Raw genomic sequence first — 21,078 nt, forward strand, 5'->3', positions numbered from 1 at the left:
GAGTACTCACGGTTGCTTTCTCCCCCTTTTCTCCCCTGTCCTTTCTTTCTGGTTGTCGCAACCAGATGCTGGAGTCCAGGAGCCAGACGCCACCGTCGACGATGACCCCTACTACACCGGAGGTGCCTACTACTACGTGCTGCCCGCTGACGACGACCTGGAGTAGTTTAGGAGGATCCCAGGCAGGAGGCCTGCGCCTCTTTCGATCTGTATCCCAGTTTGTGCTAGCCTTCTTAAGGCAACTTGTTTAACTTATGTCTGTACTCAGATATTGTTGCTTCCGCTGACTCGTCTATGATCGAGCACTTGTATTCGAGCCCTCGAGGCCCCTGGCTTGTATTATGATGCTTGTATGACTTATTTTATTTGTAGAGTTGTGTTGTGATATCTTCCCGTGAGTCCCTGATCTTGATCGTACACATTTGCGTGTATGATTAGTGTACGATTGAATCGGGGGCGTCACAGCCTCTTTGCGGGCAATTACCTGCATTGGTTCGGACCATGTCCCCTTGCTGTTCTCCACATCCGACGATCGTCCTCCCATCCTGCCCCGGTTTCGGTTTGAGCTATTCTTGCTCAACCAACTGGGATTTGTGGACACAGTGGGCGCGGGGTGGGTGGCGGCCCGGGGAAGCCCTCACAGGTCCTTATTCGTGATCGACTCCTGGCAGTTTTGTGCTAAACTGGCCTGGCAATTTATGAAGGGATGGGGGCCCAATCTTGGTCGAGAACTAAGGGAGCGGAAATCTGCTCTGCTATCCTCCATTCACATCCTAAACGCCCGGGCAGACACTACCGGGCTATCCTCAGATGAATGGATGTTGTGCTATGAGCTCGAGGACCAGTTATCGGTCATATACATGGATGAGGAGGCTTATTGGCACCAACGGGGCACCCAACAGTGGGTGCTCCATGGTGATTCTCACATCGCTTACTTCTAGGCAATTGCCAACGGTAGGAGACGTCGCAACTCCATCCACTGCCTCTCGGACGGGGAATCCATCCTCCTTCGTCCCTCGCAGATTCACGCTCACGTTGACGGTTTCTATAAAGCCCTATTTTCTGCCACCCCTCGGGGTGGCGCCTCGCTGGCCTTGGACACTTGGCCGGGCTGCCAGCTAGTCTTGTCCATGGATAATAATGCCCTTATGCCCCCCTTCAGGGAGGAGGATGTCCTCGCTGCGATTAAGGGCATGAAGCCATCCTCAGCTCCGGGACTGGATGGCCTCCTGATGAAGTTATTCAAAACCTTCTGGCAAGTTATCAAGCCCGAGGTTATGGTGTTATTTAATGAGTTCTATGTGGGGTCCATGGACCTGGGCCGCCTCAACTATGGGATTATTACTCTAATCCCTAAGGTCCTGGGTGCTTCGGATATTCGCTAGTTCCGCCCAATGACGGTGATCAACGTGATCTTTTGGATCCTAGCGAAGGGGTACATCAATAGGGTGACCTCGCCCGCTAACTCCATGACCCACCCCAACCAATCCGCCTTCATCCAAGGCCAGTTCATTCTCGATGGCGTGTTGGCGTTCCACGAAGTACTGCACGAAGTCCGCTCCAAGCGCCAGCGAGCGGTCTTCCTGAAGCTTGACTTCCATAAAGCTTATGACACGGTTCGGTGGTCCTTCATTTGTAAAGTCCTACGCAAGGGCTTGGATGATCGCTGGGTCACCCGAGTCATGCAGCTAGTCTCGTGCAGGTGGACCGTGATGCGTCTTGGACTACGTCGGTATTTCCCCAAAGAGAAAGGGATGGTGTAGCACAACGACGGTAGGTATTTCCCTCAGTGATTAGACCAAGGTTATCGAACTAGTAGGAGAACCCCACAACACCACGTAAATAGCTCCTGCACACAAAGAACAAATACTTGCAACCCGACGTAAGAGAGGGTTTGTAAATCCCTCACGGGTAAAAAGATAGGTAAAATTGTAGTAGATTGGATAAATAGATCTCGCGGGAACGCTAGATAAAATAAATAAATAAAAATTGCAGCAACGTATTTTTGTGTTTTTGGATTAATAGATCCAAAATAAACCCAAATAAAAATGGATCTCAAAGGCAAATATGATAAAGAAGAGATCCAGGGGCCGTAGATTTCACTAGTCGCTTCTCTCGAGAAAAATAGCATACAGTGGGTAAACAAATTATTGTTGGGCAATTGATAGAACTTCAAATAATCATGCTGATATCCAGGCAATGATCATTGTATAGGCATCACGTCCAAGATTAGTAGACCGACTCCTGCCTGCATCTACTACTATTACTACACATATCGGCCGCTATCTAGCATGCATCTAGTGTATTAAGTTCATGGAAAAATGGAGTAATGCAATAAGAACGATGACATGATGTAGACAAGATTGATTTATGTTACCCCATCTTGTTATCCTTAATGGCAACGATATATACATTTTTGTTTCTCTTCTGTCACTGGCATCAAGCACCGTATGATCGAACCCATCACAAAGCACCTCTTCCCATGGCAAGAAAAATTGATCTAGTTGGCCAAACTTAACCAAATATTCGAAGAAGAAATACAAGGCTATAAGTAATCATGCATATAAGAGATCAAAAGACTCAAATAACTTTCATGGATAAACATAGATCTGATCATAAACTCAAAGTTCATCGGATCCCAACAAACACACCGCGAAAAGAGTTACATCAAATAGATCTCCAAGAGACCATTGTATTGAGAATCAAATGAAAGAGAGGAAGCCATCTAGCTACTAACTATGGACCCGTAGGTCTACAATGAACTACTCACGCATCATTATAGAGGCACCAATGAGGATGATGAACTCCTCTGTTATGGTGTCTAGATTGGATCTAGTGTTGTCTGGGACTTGCACGACTGGAATTGATTTTCATGGACTCCCCTAGGGTTTCTGGAATATTGGGGGTACTTATAGATCGAAGAGGCAGTGCGGGAGGCCATTGAGGTGGGCATAACCCACCAGGGTGCGCCTGGGCCCCCAGGCACAGCCAGGTGGGTTGTGCCCCCCTCGGGGCTCCCCTCTGGTACTTTTTTGGCCCATATGGTATCTTCTCGCCAAGAGAAAATCACCAAAAAGTTTCGCTGCGTTTGGACTCCGTTTGGTATTGATTTCTTGCGAAGTAAAAAACAAGCAAAAAACAGCAACTGGCCCTGGGCACTATGTCAATAGGTTAGTCTTGAAAAATGATATAAAGTTGCTATAAAATTGATTGTAAAACATCCAAGAATGATAATATAACAACATTTTATAATCAAAATGTATCGATACGTTGGAGACGTATCAGCATCCCCAAGCTTAATTCCTGCTCGTCCTCTAGTAGGTAAATGATAAAAAAAATATGATGTGGAATGCTGCCTAACATGTTCATCACATAATATTTCCTTTGTAGCATGGGCATTTGGACTTTTATATGATTCAAAGCAATAGTATAGTTTTGACATGAAGATTTCAATACTCAAGCATATCAAAAGCAACCATGTCTTCCAAAATATCAACACTAAAACAAGTTATGCCTAGCCCATTATGCTCAATCATTGATCCATTCATGAAACACACTCGCATATTAGCTACACCCAATGCTCAAGTACGATCATAGTGCCCCTTTGGTGCTTTATGAGAGAAGATGGAGACTCAAAATAAAAATAAAAATTGCATAAGTAAAATAAAGGCCCTTCGTAGAGGGAAGTAGGGATTTGTAGAGGTGCCAGAGCTATAGCGAAAAAGGTAGAGATAAAACATTTTGGGTGGCATGCTTTTCCTGCCAACGAAAATGATCGAGTGGTTCCCAATACTTTCTATACTAGATATATCATAGGCGGTTCCCAAACAGAAAATAAAGTTTATTCCTTTTTTCACCATTCTTTTACACTCCACGCCTAACCAAATCCACAGGTGCCGTCCATACCAACACTTTCCAAGAAATTTATTATTTGACAACATAAAGTAAATTCATTTTTCATTTCGGGACTAGGCATACCTAATACCTTCGCCGTACTCTTGTGCAATGACAAGTGAATAAACACTCATCTTGAGAATAACACATCTAGCATGGAAAAATATCAGCCACCCCCTACCATTTCATGAGTGGTACGAGCACACAAAAGAGAAATTTATTTTGAAATTAGAGATGGAACATACAAATTTTCTTAGAATGGCATGAAAATATCGCATATAGGTAGGTATAGTGGACTCATATGGCAAAACTAGTTTAAGGATTTTGGATCGACAAGTAGTGATCAAACTTAGCGCAAATGAAGGCTAGCAAAAGATTGGGAAGCATCCTACCAGGAAACAAAAAATCTCATAAGCGAGCATTAAACATAACTAACACCGAATAATGCACCACAAGTAGGATGTAATTCCATTGCATAACTATTGACTTTCATGCTTGCATAGGGAATCACAAACCTTAACAGCAATATTCTTACTAAAGCATAATTACTCATCAACATGAATCATATATTATATCAACATATCGCAAAACTATTACAAGGAATCAAGTTTATTTTTTCTAATGATCTTCATGAAAGTTTTTATTATATCCCTCTTGAATATCTATCACTTTGGGACTAATTTCATATATTGCTCTTGATAGCTCAAACAAATCTAAGTGAAGAACATGAGCATAAAATTTTCTTTTCTCAAAATAATTTAAGTGAAGCAAGAGAGAATTTCTTAAAAAAATTACTAACTCTCAAATAAATCTTAGTGAAGCATGAGAGCATTTCTTCAAAAATATTAAAGCACACCATGCTCAAAAAGATATAAGTGAAGCACTAGAGCAATTCCATAGCTCATAAAGATTTAAGTGAAGCATAGAGAGCATTTCTAACAAGTCATATCATAATTTTGGCTCCCTCAAATAGGTGTGTCCAGCAAGGATAGATGACACAAAGCAAAACAAGCAAAGACTGATATCATACAAGATGCTCCAAGAAAAACTCATGATATGTGACGAATAAAAGTATAGCTCCAAGTAAAATACCAACGGTCGTTAGAAGAAAGAGGGGAAGCCACTCGGGCATCCCCAAGCTTAGTTGCTTGATTCTCTTTTAGATAATAGCTTGGGATGCCATGGACATCCCCAAGCTTAGGCTCTTCTTACTCCTTATTCCTTCATCCATCGTGATCCCACCCAAAACATGAAAACTTCAATTACAAAAAACTCAACAAAACCTTTGTGAGATCCATTAGTATAAAAAGCAAATCACTACTCTAAGTACTATTGGAAAACCGTGCTTATTTTATTTTTGCACTATATCTATTGTATTCCAACTTTACTATAGCTTATACCCTCCAATACAAACCATAGATTCATCAAAATAAGCACACAACGCAAAGAAAACAAAATTTGTCAAAAACAGAACAGTCTGTAGTAATCAGGGAACTTTGTATACTTCTGTAACTCCAAAAATTCTGAAAAATTAGGACAACATGGGAAATTTGTATATCAATCTTGTGTAGAAAAGTTCAGTGAAAAAGCACGTTTCTGCGATATATGAAAATTATTTTTCTGAGCGCAAAAGTTTCTGTTTTTCAACAAGATCAAAGAAACTTTCACCCAACATGATCCCAAAGGCTTTGCTTGGCACAAACACTAATTGAAACACAAAAACACAATCATAATAGAGGCATAATTGTTCAAACACTCAAGAACAGAAAGAAAAAGGAAAAAAATTTATTCATTGGGTTGCCTCACAACAAGCTCTTTCTTTTATAGCCTTTAAGATTGGCTTTGAGATTTGAATAATGCTCACATGAAAGAAAATAATTGAAACACAAAGAGAGCACCATAAAACATGTGACAAACACATTTAAGTCTAACATACTTCCTATGCATAGGATTTTTATAAGCAAACAAGTTATCAAGACAAGAAATATTTAGCATATGCAAGGAAGAAGAAAGAGACGATAGCAATCTCAACATAATGAGAGATAATTTAGTAACATGAAAAATTTCTAAAACCATATTTTTCTCTCTCATAATAATTACATGTAAGATCATAATCAAATTCAACAATATATCTATCATAGAAAAAATTCTTCATGATCCACATGCATTCAAAGTGGACACTCTTCCAATATAGTGGGATTATCATCAAATAAAGTCATGACCTCTCCAAACCCATTTTTATCAAAATTTTCATAAGATTGAACACTCTCCAAATATGTGGGATCATTTTTACCTAGAGTTGACACTCTTCCGAACCCACTTTCAATAGTATTGCAAACATATTCGTCATGACGCTTAAATAAACTATCAAGATCATAGGAATCGTGATCACCCCAATCATGATCATTGCAATAAGTAATGGACATAACAAAGCAAGCATCCCCAAGCTTGGGGTTTTGCATATTATTAGCGCAATTGACATTGATAGAGTTTACGTTAAAATCATTGCAATCATGCTTTTCATTCAAGGAGCTATAATGTATCACTTCATAAATTTCGTCATCACTATTTGCAGATTCACGACTCTCAAGCAAAACTTCATAAAGATAATCTAGTGCACTCAACTCACTAGCAGTCGGTTCATCATGATTGGATATTTTAGAAATATAACCAAGTTGATTGGGATACATATCAATAGATTTTAGCAAGCGAACATGCAAGCATATAGAAGGCACATGGCAACACAAGCAAAGATAGCAAACAAGATCGCACACAAAAATAGATCTAGCGAGAAAATGGCGAACAAAAAAGAGGGCGAATAAAATGGCAATTTTTTGTGAAGTGGGGGAGACGAAAATGAGAGGCAAATGGCAAATAATGTAAATTTCAAGGAGATGAGATTTGTGATTAGGAACCTGGTAGATGTTGATGATGTCTCCCTGGCAACGGTGCCAGAAATTCCTTTTGATGCGTCTTGAACTACGTCCATATTTCCACAAAGAGGAAGGGATGATGCAGCACAACGATGGTAGGTATTTCCCTCAGTGATGAGACCAAGGTTATCGAACTAGTAGGAGAACCATGCAACACCACGTAAACAACTCTTGCACACAAAGAACAAATAGTTGCAACCCGACGTAAGAGAGGGATTGTCAATCCCTCACAGGTAAAAAGATAGGCAAAATTGTAGTAGATTGGATAAATGGATCTCGCAGGAACGCAAGACAAAATAAATAAATAAGTAAATATTGCATCACGGTATTTTCATGTTTTTGGATTAATAGATCTAAAAATTAAAGCAAATAAAAATAGATCTCGAAGGCAAATATGATAAAGAAGAGACCTGGGGGCCATAGATTTCACTAGTGGCGTCTCTCGAGAAAAATAGCAGACAGTGGGTAAACAAATTTCTGTTTGGGCAATTGATAGAACTTCAAATAATCATGACGATATCCAGGTAATGATCATTATATAGGCATCACAACCAAGATTAGTAGACCGACTCCTACCTGCATCTACTACTACTCCACACATCGGCCGCTATCCAGCATGCATCTAGTGTATTAAGATCATGGAAAAATGGCTAATGAAATAAGGACGATGACATGATGTAGACGAGATCTATTTATGTAGAAATAGACCCCATCTTGGTATCCTTAATGGCAATGATACATACATGTCGGTTCCCCTTCTGTCACTGGGATCAAGCACCGTAAGATTGAACCCATCACAAAGCACCTCTTCCCATGGCAAGAAAAATTAATCTAGTCGGCCTGACTAAACCAAAGTTTCGAAGAAGAAATACGAGGCTATAAGTAATCATGCATATAAGAGATCAAAAAACTCAAATAACTTTCATGGATAAAAACATAGATCTGATCATAAACTCAAAGTTCATCGGATCCCAAGAATACACACCGCAAAAAGAAATACATCAAATAGATCTCCAAGAGACCATTGTATTGAAAATAAAATGAGAGAGAGGAAGCCATGTAGCTACTAACTACGGACACATAGGTCTACAATGAACTACTCACACATCATTGGAGAGGCACCAATGAGGGTGATGAACCCCTCCGTGATGGTGTCTAGATTGGATATGGTCTTTATGGAACTTGTGATGGCTGGAATTGATTTTTGTCGACTCCCCCTAGGGTTTTTGCAATATTGAGGTATTTATAGAAAAAACAGGCGGTGTGGGAGGCCACCTAGGTGGGCATAACCCAGCAGGGCACGCTTGGCCCCCCAGGCGCGCCCAAGTGAGTTTTGCCCCCCTCCGGGCGCCCCTTGGTACTTCTTTGGCCCATCTGGTGTCTTCTGGTCAAGAAAAAATAACCAAAAAAATTTGCTGCATTTGGACTCCGTTTGGTATTGATTTCCTGCGAAGTAAAAAACAAGCAAAAAACAGCAACTAGCACTGGGCACTAAGTCAACAGGTTATTTCCAAAAAATGATATAACGTTGCTATAAAATGATTCTAAAACATCCAAGAATGATAATATAACAACATGGAACAATAAAAAATTATAGATACGTTGGAGACGTATCAGACCACAGTAAACATCAACGACGAGATCGGACCCTACTTCCCCGCCCTCTGTGGGGTCCGCCAGGGTGATCCTTTCTCTCCGTTCCTATTCAATATGGTGGCCGACGCCCTTGCTGCTATTCTAGATAAGGCCAAGGCTGCTGGACATATCCGAGGGGTGGTGCCCCATCTTGTGGGAGGGGGATGGGTTTCCCTCTAGAGTACTTGGATGACACCATCATCATGATCGAGGGCTCATATTCTGACATCACTAACCTCAAATTCCTCCTCCTCTACTTTGAGCAGATGTTGGGCCTCATGATCAACTTCGACAAGAGCAAGGTGATGATCCTTGGCTACTCCCAGGTGGAGTGCCAAGATATGGCCGACCGGCTAAATTGTAAGCTGGGCTCTTTCCCCACCAATTATTTGGGAATTCCCATTAGCGATGCTAGGCTGACAGTGGCTGACCTTCCCCCGACAGTAACCCGCATGCAGCACTTGGTTGAACCATGGCGGGGCAGGTGGGTGTCTAAGGCAGCCCGAGTGATTCTCATCATCTCCTCCCTCTCCAGCCTCCTTTGGTTCCTGATAAGCTTCTATAGCTTGCATGAGACGCTGCATCAGGAAATAGCCAAATACCAGTCCAGGTTCTTCTGGGCCGGCGAGGGGGATAAGCAGAAATACCATATGGTCAGCTGGCCGGATATCTGCAAACTCAAGGTCCAGGGAGGCCTTGGGATCCTGTCATCTAGAGGAATGAACATCGCCTTCTTGACCCACTGGCTATGGCAGATAGCCAACAGGGAGGGTGGCCTCTAGTTGGACATCATCCCGTCCAAATACCTTTGCGGCCAGCCCCTTGCCTTCTGCCAACGCTCAGGTGGATCCTAGTTCTGGCAGGCTGTGGTCCAGCTCATGCCAATCCTCCGCATTGTTACATCCATGTTGGTGGGGTCTGGATCCTCGACCCTGTTCTGGTTTGACCAGTGGGTGGGGGATCTTCCCCTTGCCGCCCGTTTCTCGGCACTATTCTCCATCGTGGTTGACCCTCAGGTCTCCGTGGAGGTGGCCCTTATTGACTTAGGGCACCTCGCGTTCCGAAGACCCTTTGGACCCCTCGAGGTGTTCGCATGGGATGCTCTCCTCCAGGCCATCGCTCTTCATCCCCTAGACATTAACAACGCGGACGACCCGTTTTGTGGCGCCTCGAGACTTCTGGGCGCTTCTCGACCAAGTCCCTTTATCAAGCGACCGCTCCTTCCACGGCCCCCGAGCCTTTTAGTCTGATCTAGGACATCCGCCTTCCCTCGAAGATCAAGATCTTCCTCTGGCAGTGGATTCATGGATGCTTGCCCACAAGGGTTGAGGTGCGCAAGCGTAACGTACCTGGAGATGGCCGGTGCCCCCTCTGTGACATGCGGAAGGTGCTAATCACATCTTCTTCTCGTGTGTGACCACTCAGTTCTTGTGGTCCTGCTTTCGCGATGTTGTTGGTGGAACTTGGTGCAACACCAACTTTCCTGACTTGTTGGCGGAGATCCAGGCCTCTACCCCCTGTCACCGCCACATTAGATGGCTGTGTGTTGGGGTTTTAGCTTGGATGCTATGGACCGTTCGAAATAGGCTTATCATCCAGTAGGCTCCTCTTGGATGTGCTACTGACGCCATCTTTATAATGTGTGGTTTCTTGCAGCTCTGGCAGCCGTTTAGCCGCCTCCAGGACCGGAACACCATCGACACTCTCCTCGCTGACCCTCGAGCGATGGCCTTCCACATGGCGCTCCTGCTTCTGCCTCCTCCTCTAGAGCTAGACGTGGCTTTCAACTCTCTCTTTTCCTTTTTTTGGGCTTGTTGAGCCATGCGCTCAAAATTAACCTTGCTACCTTCTTTATGTGTGTGCGTGTGTGTGAACTCTCACGCCTTGTGTGTGCATGTGGCTGGACTCTTGTATCCTGTTTGTGGTTTGGGCGGTTGAATTTATATATAAAGCAGGGCGAAAGCCTTTTTCGGTAAACCTTGGCCTATCTTTTCCAGGCATCTCTTTTGTCAGCCCTTTCACTAGCATATAATCGATTTTCTTAGAGAAAAGGCGAGATCCCGACTTTATAAATAAAGCCACATGGCAGAGTACCACAAAACACAACCAAGAGTTCACCAAGCACAAACACAAGTCTAGGGGTGCGCATGCGATGACCGCACATAACTGGCACGCAGGCCAACAACCTACTGCTAGTAAGGGGCCCAAAAGTTGACGATCAAACGGTGGCAACAAAAGAAGAAGACATCAGGCGTGCCAACGTCCGAACCTTGTTGATCAGCTCCTCCAAACCAGCCATGTCTGTTGGCTTAGTCAAGAATTTCCTCTGCTGCAAGAAGATATACATTTTAAACAAATATTAGTCGGCTTGTGAGGGAAGACACCGTCAATGGTGAACTTGTTCCTAATAATTCATAGAGACCAGCAAAGGCCCCCAACCCGATCCATAAAAGCCTCTTCGTTCGGTCCTGAATGGTATCAGTTAAGGTCTGTAGATCCGATAAGGAAGCAGGGTCCCAAGAAACATTCATCCACGATCTGACCCCTCCCCAGGCCAACTTGGCCAAAGGACACTCAAAGAAGATATGGTTGGTATTCTCCATAGCAGAACACATGGCACATAAGGCAGAGCTATGCCCGTTCCTCTTACGAATCTGATCGGCCGAAGGCAAATGGCCTCTAATGGCCTACCAAAGGAAGATCTTAATCTTAGGGGGATCCTAGCCGCCCAGACCTGTTTAAATTTGGATGTGGGAGAACCATCTACGTGCCTAGCATAGAGAGACTTGACAGAAAATAGACCTGAGGCGACATGGGGCCAGGTCACCGAGTCCTCCTCCTCTGAGAGACTAGGTAACAAGACAGCAAGCCAATGCCAGTCATCCAACTCTGCAGGAGAGAGGGTTCTCCGGAGACCCAGGTCCCAACCATTGTGAGGGAGCTCAGAGATTGAGATCCCATGCTCCGGACAATACGAGAATAGAACCGGTAAAGAGGATGCTAAAGGTGCATCCCCAGTCCACCAATCCAACTAGAAGCAAGTCGAGGCACCATTTCTGACAATGAATTTAACGTGATCGTGGTACACATCCCTGACCCTAATCAGAACCCTCCAAAATTGGGACCCATTGGACGCCGAGGCGAACATTGTGCTGCCAGAAGGGAAATATTTAGCTTTCAATATATCGAACCAGAGGGTCCCAGGGGAAGCGTTCACGATTCTCCACCACCACTTAATTATAAGGCACTTATTCATCCCCACCGTATTAAGGATCCCCAGCCCCCAAGGCTTTTAGGCCTGCAAATGGCCTTCCATTTGACAAACATCTATTTACGCTTATTATCCGAAGAGTTCTAGTAGAAAGTCCCCTGTGTTTCTCGAAGCCAGCATGAGTACCAAGGGAGAGAATGAAAAAACCCATCATGAACATAGGCAAGGACGACATGCACACATTGATCAGGCATACCTTCCCTTCCTAAGTATTATATCTACCGCGCCATGGCGTGACACTGTTACCCACTTTAGCCACCAAAGCTTTGAATTCCTTAGCATGCAGATGGTAAGGGGAGATAGGCATGCCCAGATATTTGAAGGGGAAGGAGCCGAGCGAGCAATTGAGAAGTTGGGCAACCCTTAGGGCCTCCGCCGTGTCAACCCAAGTCACGATAGCCTCACTTTCGGAGAAATTGATCTTAAACCCCGACAAGGCTTCGAAACATAACAAGATAAACTTAAGGTTAGCAAGACAATCCTCATTCATCTCCACCAAGATGATCGTATCATCAACATACTAGAGATGCGCGATACCATGAGGGAGGAGGTGGGATACAATATGGGTAATATGACCAGCCGACGCCACACGATCCAACATACAAGACAAGGCATCAAGCACAAAATTAAAGAGAATAGGAGAGGCAAGATCACCTTGCCAAAGGCCACGACCGTTGGCAAAGAAATTGGTGGTCATGCTATTCATAGCCACGGCCATGTGGCCCCCAGAGACCAATTGCATCAATCTATGCACCACACCTGCATCAAAGCCTTTTGCCAAAAGGACATGGCCAAGGAAGTCCCAACTAACAGAATCATAGGCCTTTTCGAAATCAAGTTTGAGAATCACGACACGTGAACCTCTCCTATGAAGGTCATGCACAATTTCACGAAGGCAAAGAACTCCATCAAGGATGAACCTACACTTGATGAAAGCAGTCTGGGTGGGACTAATGATACGATGTGCCATCGGAGACAACCTAGCCGTGAACCCATTTGGAAGGAAACTTAGCAAAGTTATTAATTAGGGCAATAGGGCAAAATTGGGAGATATTAGAAGCACCCTTGAATTTAGGGATAAGGTACATAATAGTGTAATTCAAATGAGATATATCAACCTTTCCCACAGGAAAACCTTGGATAAACACACATAGCTAAGGATGTACAGCGACCAAAAGTTTCAAAAAAACGAGATAGAAAAGCCATCGGGGCCGGAGGCCGAGTTAGAATTAGCAGACTCGATAGCCTTTTCGATCTCCTCCACAAATAAGGGGATCAAGATAGCACTATTTTCCTCATCCGAGACACGACAATGATTTGCCAAGAGATTGGGAGAAATAATAAAAACATATGTTGGCCTAGCAGCAAGAAGCCCAACGAAGAAATCATGGAGATGCTCCAGAATGACATGAGGATTAGAGACATGGATCCCGTTAATGACTAGACTGTTAATCGAACGTCTATGGCGTCGACCGTTAGCAATGACAAAGAAGTACGCACTAAGGGAATCACCTTTCAAAGTCTAGTTAATGGTACCACACTATTTCCAGTAGACCTCAGCCTGTCGGTGGAGATGAAGAAGACAAGCTTCCAGGTCATATCTACACTGCCAACCAGCGGGGGATAGGACAGCTGAGTCAGCCTCCACCTCTAAGGCAGCAACCTGCCCCAATAGGTCCCTCTTGCTCTTAAGGGCCCCGGCCACGCAATCACGGCCCCAGCCTCTCAGGAACTTATGCAACAGTTACGAACAACTATGCCAATAATCCATTGCGCCAAAAGAACGAGTCCTAGAGGAAGAAACGAAGAAATCTTATCCGAAACAAGCTCAACAAAGCCATCAACCAGAAGCCTTGAAGCATCAAACTGAAATCTATACACTTTAGGCATGCCAGACACGTCAAGATCCAAGATAAGAGGAGAGTGGTCAGAACCGAGATGCATGGGGCAAGGAAGAGAGAGAAGCTCTAGGGAACATCACATCTCATGCGACAGATAGGAGAACGAGATCTAAGACAGACCGGGTCGGGCCGGACTGATGATTGGACCAGGTGAACCTAGTACCCGACCTCGGGATCTCACGGAGTGCACATTCCTCAATGAAATTGTTGAAGGCCTCGACCAATGGCCAAGAGAAAATGGAATACTCTTCTCAGCAGGGAACCTAAGGAGGTTGAAATCACCCCAATAACAAACGTAATGTTACACGAGTCAATTTTGGAAGAAAGCTCATCAAGGAAGAACAGAGTCAAAGAATGATTAGTCGGTCCATACACCACCATCACTTCCCAAAGCGAATTAAGATCTTTGTGAAACACCACCATACTAGCCCCAAAAATCCCGTGGTCAAAGGCAACAAAGTCGAAAAGGTCCACTTTGGCCCCAATCAAACTACCACCAGAGTGCCCTGACGCCGGAAGGAACCGCCAAGAGAAACGGTCAGCTCCCATGACTGCAGAAAGTTTAGAGCGAGGGGAGGATGCCATCGCCAACTGCCACCGAGGAGGACCCCAAGGCCTATAATGTCAATGCTGTCGTTACAGACCAAATCTCGGATTTGTTCATGGCGCCCCTAGCATCGAAACCCCAGATATTCCAAAAAGGGCTTTCATTTAAATGGGAGATTTTTAATGCGCAGACTCGACCTTCTCGGGACCAGGTAGGGTTTAGGATTTAGAAGATCATCCCTTCTTTGCTATTGTGGGGGAGGGCCACTACCCTCCACCGCCACCTCGGACCCAGAGGCCTCCGCCACCACCTTATACTTAGTGGCAGCCTAGTTGGCTCGGGAAATAGCCTCATGGGCCTCCTTGTTTAGCCGAATCATAAAGAGCATTGAGGAAGGAGATCCAATGTTGTGATCAACCAAAACACCAATATCGGATAAAATGTTCAAGAGATGCGAATCCAGCAAAGAAGGCAAGACCAGACGAATAGGGGAGGGAGGGGAACATATTACCTAGGGGACAGTGGCCTTTGGCCGCCGCCCTGTGCTCAGCCTCTTCCTGGATGGGGACCACGTTGCTATGGCGGCGGAGACCCTTTTGCGCCGTGGAGACAGGAGAGCGGACCGGAGCCACCAAGGGTCGTGCCAGGGGGAAGAAGCACCGCCTCCGGGCCGCCCCAATGCGGCAGATGCACCTAAGTCATCATCCAGATGGCGACACATACTAGCTCCCTGGAGCTTACTCCCCAAAGAGGCCCTGCTCCAAGCCGAGAAGTTGTGAACAATGGATTTATTCTTCTGTTTCTTGCTACAAGGGCTTGAGGGTAGAGCCGCAGCGTCCGGAGGCACATCCACAATACCAGACAGAGACGGGTAAGCCGGACGGGCACCAACATCTGGGAAGGTACAACACACACCAGAGAATGGCATGGCCCCCCCCAAGACCCTCTACATTCATGGCCTCCACACCACGAGTGCCTTCCTTGGGAGCACCCCCACGATCAGTACCAGGAGGGCCAAAATCAAACATACCATGAGATTCAGAGCCCATCGCTTCCCATTCTGATGTAGTGAAAGGATTTGCATTGCTGCCCACACTCATCTCACCCCACCATATGAGGATCCGGGTTGGATGGCTTAGGAGGTGGGGGAGGAGGTGCCTGCTGATCAGCCCTGCCTTTAGTGCGAACACGGATATGGTAAGTGTCCAAAGCAGGGAAGACATCAACCGTGCCTTGCGCACGCAACTGATTTAGACACCAGATCTTCATACGAATTGGGCCCGAGGGGGGGGTGTCAAGAGAAGACTCATCAACAGCTACAAGCTTTCCAATAAGCACTGCGGAAGCCATCGGGAAGCGGGCGTTTCTAAGCCTAGATGGAACATCCTCGAGGAGCACCCAAGTTTCAGACAAGGAGCCCACCGCTTTTGCCCCGTCAACAGCTGCCTTGACAGAGACCATCACTTGGTTCAAAGGAAGGGTGAAACTTGTACGTGAAGCCATCATCTTTAAGCTTTCTTTAGTAGGGAAGGTACTAGAAAACTCTCTCTCTGACATCTGATGGATCTGCCAATCCTAACCCTCCATGCCCCACTCTCTAAGATTATCAGATATGACTTGAATAGGATCAGGATTGGAAATGACATGGATCACCGCGGCATTGGAGGACAATGGGCAAGCACAGGCATCCCCAGCTCCCCATCCTGGGTGAAGTAAGCACATCCAGGAAGGCTAAGACGAACTGCTTGAAGGTAGGGAATTGGGTATGATTATCACACTCCATAGTGAGGTGGCCTTCAGTATGACATATCAAGCAGAAAGGAGGAAACTTGCATCTATACTGGAAGTGACCCGCGCGGTGGCACGCAAAGCAAGTCAGCGTAGCAGAGCCAGAGTCGGAGCCACCACCAGAGGTCGGGCCCCTGATGTGAGAGGGGGCAAAGCCCGTGGGCAGCGGAGGCGGGGGGAGGATGCCATCACCAACTGCCACCGAGCAGCCCCCTCCCAGACCAGCACTCACACCGCGACCATGAACTGCAGCCCCATATCCAGTAGCAACCACACGCCCCCGTCATCGCATGGCCGACCGAGCCACAAAGAGGGGCATGACGAGGGGCGGCCATGGCCACCAAAGAGCCCGGCGCTGCAGCCTCCCAGGGGTCCACGGCCACAGCCTTAGCCACTGCCTCCTCATGAGCCTGCTCCTCACATTGCAACCACGCCGGCCCCACCGCCCACGCCTCTTGATCACGCGCTTCCTACTCCTGCGAGGCCCGCTCTGCTTCGAGCTTCTCATACAGAGCAGCCTCGTATTCCAGATCCGGAGCCCAACCCGCTTCCACCGAAGCCTCTCGACCATGCTTGCTTTCAGATAACGCCTCCTAGGAAGATGCCCTGGACCTATCCATGGCCAACACTGCTGCAAATGAGCTTGAGAGATGGGGAGGAGATCTCACAAGAGAGCGAATGAGGAAGGGGTAGCAGCACACGTCATATCTAGAGGCCGGAAACCCTAGGTCAGGGAGAGAGCCCTTCCTTATCCATAAGTACCTGCGACGAGGGAGGCCAACAGGCCGAGCCGAGACCGACGAGCCACCGGGGCCAACTTGGGCCAGGCCATGCAGTCCAGGAGCGGCCAGAGTCAGGGGAAGGAAATCGGACAATGACATGCAAACCCCACTCGGCCCACCACCCGGCCCAACATCCGCACTTCCCTCGGCCCAAGCCAGCTCACCCCCAACCGCGAAGCCGCCACCTGATCTAAAATTAGGGAATGGTCCCTCACATTGCCCGCAACCATCCGGGCGCCACTGGCCACTGCCGACAACGGGCCAGGGTAGAACCCCCCGATTGCCACCCTGACAGCTGATCAGAGGGGGCTCGACCCGATGATGATGAGGAGCGCAGTGACGTAGATCGCGGTGAGATGGACCTCTCAGTCGCACATGGGGAAACAACCGCATCAGCCCTAAGCTTGTCGGACCCACGCCCCTGACGTCGCACCACACACCACCTGGGCTCCATCGCCGGTGAATGCACATCGCAACCGCGCCCACCCGAAGCAAACTTCCGGAACTTGGAATGAAGAGGAGGGTGATGGAAATATGCCCTAGAGGCAATAATAAGGTTGTTATTATTATATTTCATTATTCATGATAAATGTTTATTATTCATGCTAGAATTGTATTGAGCAGAAACTTAAATACATGTGTGGATACAAAAACAAATACCGTGTCCCTAGTGAGCCTCTACTAGACTAGCCCGTTGATCAATGATGGTTAAGGTTTCCTAACCATACACATGAGTTGTCACTTGATGTCGGGATCACATCATTAGGAGAATGATGTGACGGACAAGACCCATCCTTTAGCTTAGCATATGATCCGTTAGCTTGATGTCAAATACATATTCCTTCGGCCATGAGATCATGCAACTCCCGGATACCAGAGGAATACCTTGTGTGTTATCAAACATCACAATGTAACTGGGTGATCACAAAGATGCTCTATAGGTATCTCCGAAGGTGTCTGTGGAGTTGGCGTGAATCGAGATAGGGATTTGTCACTCCGTATAACGGAGAGGTATCTCTGGGCCCTCTCGCTAATACACATCACAAGAATCTTGCAAGCAAAGTAACTAAGGAGTTAGTTGCAAGATGATGTATTACGGAATGAGTAACGAGACTCGCCGGTGACGATATTGAACTAGGTATGAAGATATCGACGGCCGAATCTCGGGCAAGTAACATACCGACAGATAAAGGGAACTACGTATGTTGTCATAAATGTTTGACAGATAAAGATCTTTGTATAATATGTACGAACCAATATGGGCATCTAGGTGCTTCTATTGGTTATTGACCGGAGAGGTGTCTCGGTCATGTCTACATCATTCTCGAACCCGTACGGTCCGCACGCTTAACGTTCATTGATGATATGGTATTATATGAGTTATGTGAGTTGGTGACCGAATGTTGTTAGGAGTCCCGGATGAGATCATGGACATGACGAGGAGCTCCGGAATGATCCGGAGGTAAAGATCGATATATAGAACTTTGCTATTTGGTCATCAGAAAGGTTTCAGAATGTACCGAGTAATCATCGGATCACTGGAAAGGATTCTGGGAAGCCCCGGGAGATTAATGGGCCATATGGGCAAAAGAGGGAGCACACCAGCCCACAAGGGGCTGGCGTGCGCCTCCTCTGTCCACATGCCTTGGGGAGAAAAGGAAGTAGGTAGTCGGTCTCCCCTTGCCTTCCCTCTCTGCAACCCCCTCTAGAGTTCCTAAATAAGCTTATTTAGGAACCACCCTCCTAACCTGTTTCTTTTCCCGAAGGGAGCGACCGAGCGAGCGAGCGGCACGGTAGCGACGCGAGGGAGCGAGCGAGCTCTGGTCTGCCGCCGGCTGTTGCGTGCCCCCAGCCACCCCAACCACCTTCTCCACGTGCCGGCGCTGCCGCTTGCCGCTAGATGCAGCCAGTCCTGGCCATGCCGCCGCCTCGCGTGTAGTACTCCAACACCGGCCGACGCAGCCGCGCTCCACCACCAACCCGCCCGCGCGCACCATTCTTTGACCTCCCCCGCTTCTACAGGCAGTCTGCTGCGTGCGGTGCTCCTCCAGGTTCCTCCCTGGCTTCCCCACTTGCGTCGCAGGCCACAACCCCTCCTCCCTCCTGCATCCTGCCACGCGACAGTCTGCAGCGGGCTTCCTCTCCACGCCATTCCGACCACCAGATCCACGCGAGCTCGCCCTTTAGCCATGGTTTCGGGCGTTGACTCTCGCCACTGTGCCTTCCCGGCCCCATCGAAGCCAGGTGCCGCTGCCGTGGGGAGGTGGGTGGAGAGCACCCTTCTTTAGGCCCGTGGTGGGTGGCCTACTCCCTCTCCGGTGACATAGCCCTGCCCATCTCGGATCTAGCTCCAGTGACACCTTCCCCATGCCATCGTTCCAGTGGAGGCGCAGAAGCTTGTTCCGGTGGTGACTTCCTGCTTTTCAGTTAACTTTAGTAGCGCTAAAACTCTTTGCCTCCTTCAGTTAACTTGCTCTTCATGTCCTAGATGGATCTCGTCCTCGAGCAGTTCATGGTGTGGATCTCCGGCGGTTAGCTTTTGGGTTTCTTCTACTCCTCCGACCTGGGCTCTGTAGTCTGCAATTATTTGGGGGTTATCTGTAGCTACTAGTTTGCTTGAACTGAATAAGGAGTTGACTGAGCCGGCCATTTCAGTTAGCTCAAACCGAAGAAAAAAAGGTGTGTTACTTGTCTATTTGGATACTTGGGTAGCCACTGAATTTTACTGTTGAGGTCTAATATGTGTCAGGGCATCTAAACTGCAGCATTTACTGACGTGATGTGTATAGGTTACAAGGATGCGTGTATGTGTACTTGGATGTTCAGTTCTTACTTGCAAATAATGTTGTGTCAAGAGTCAACACATCCCTGTCCGGTTTATTATTTTGGGGATCCAGTGATTTTTTTTCCTGTTAGCAGTTAACTTCTGCTCCGTTGCGTCGGGGACCGACGAGGTGCTGGACCCCTCATGGGGATTTACTGGTGGAGCGACCTCTCTACAGCTAGCTCAATTTCATGGATAAGTTAGCTAAGTTTCAAGGAGCAGTTTGCTTTACTGATAGTTATGTAAAAAAAGAAACAGAGACCACTGCTCAATTATCTCTTGCCCCCATGCTACCAGCAGTGTGATCCACGGTGCGCAGTTTGCCAATGCTCAATTTCATGGAGTAGTTAGTTCAGGGACTGGCTGCAGTTATCTTGCTTCCAAAAAAATTAAGTGATGTACACAACTATGATTTTGCCAAGCCCCTGCTTGCGTGAGGTACAAAAAATAGCAATCTAATGAGAGGGTTCAGTTTGTTTGCCAAGACCATGCTTGCGTGAGGTACAAAAAATATTTTTAATCCCGACAGTTAACTCGGTGTTAACCGCAATCCCTGGTAGTTAGCTATTTTACTCCAGACCGTTAGCTTGAGCCGGGCAAAAAACAAAAAAAAAGTATTTTCAATCCTGATAGTTAACTATCGCGGTCTCGACAGTTAGCTATTCCAGTCCCGGCGGTTAACTTGACCAAGGAAAAAAAGAAAAAAACGAATTAAAAACAAAAGAAGCAAAAAAGTATTATCATCCATTGCAGTTAGCTTTCTCATCGCGTGCAGTTAGGTATTTAAAACCCACAGTTAGCCTGACCCAATCAAAAAGAAAAAACATTTTCAGTCCTGCAGTTAACTTGGTGCTAATTGTTGCGATTCCTAGTAGTTAGCTATTTCACTCCCGGATGTTAACTTGACCTGACGATAAAAGTATAGAAGAAAAAAACAATTTTCTTCAGTCTCAGCAGTTAGCTTGTCAGCATATGTCAGTTAATTATTGTAACGCCCCGGATCCGATGCGCCAGGTGTCTGCCAGTTATTCGCTGTCGTTGCCATGTCATTTGCTTGCGTGTTGCATTTTGCCATGTCATCATCTGCTTTTCATCCGCATGATTTTCAAAACTTGCATCAGTTCGGATCCTCCCGGTTCTCTCTGTTGTCCGTTCTGAGCCCAACCACACTCGCACGCGCCCGCAGCACCTCCGAAATATTATTTTATAAGTGGCATAACAATGTTCTCGGAATGGGATGAGAGTTGGAGTGTGGTCTTATTATAGTGTAGACAGACCGCCTGTCAATTTTCGTCGCATTCGGAGCTCGTTTGATAGTCCAACCGTTAAACATATAGCGGTACCGCTACCGGTACCTTCGTTGGACGTTTCGGTCTCCGAAACTGCCACCGGGCTGCACCCTCTTCTCTCCTCTCAGCCCAAATCCTCTCTTCACAGCCCATCTACCCCCCCTCAGCTAAACCCCCTCCGGTCCGAAGCCGTCCGATGGCGATCGAACGGCTC

General features: G+C 46.6%; 1 long non-coding RNA gene across 2 annotated transcripts; it reads left to right on the top strand.

The window, feature by feature from the left end:
* Positions 1 to 18,412: 18,412 nt before the first annotated feature.
* On the top strand, positions 18,413 to 20,059 carry LOC123123812 (uncharacterized). 2 transcript variants are annotated; one of them, XR_006460824.1, is made up of 2 exons: positions 18,413 to 19,430; positions 19,517 to 20,059. It is a non-coding gene; the product is annotated as an uncharacterized lncRNA (long non-coding RNA). The 2 variants fall into 2 exon arrangements; XR_006460823.1 differs by having other exon boundaries at positions 19,671 to 20,059.
* Positions 20,060 to 21,078: the final 1,019 nt, after the last annotated feature.

Source organism: Triticum aestivum, chromosome 1B (assembly GCF_018294505.1).
Source record: "Triticum aestivum cultivar Chinese Spring chromosome 1B, IWGSC CS RefSeq v2.1, whole genome shotgun sequence".
In the NCBI taxonomy this organism is placed as follows: domain Eukaryota; kingdom Viridiplantae; phylum Streptophyta; class Magnoliopsida; order Poales; family Poaceae; genus Triticum; species Triticum aestivum.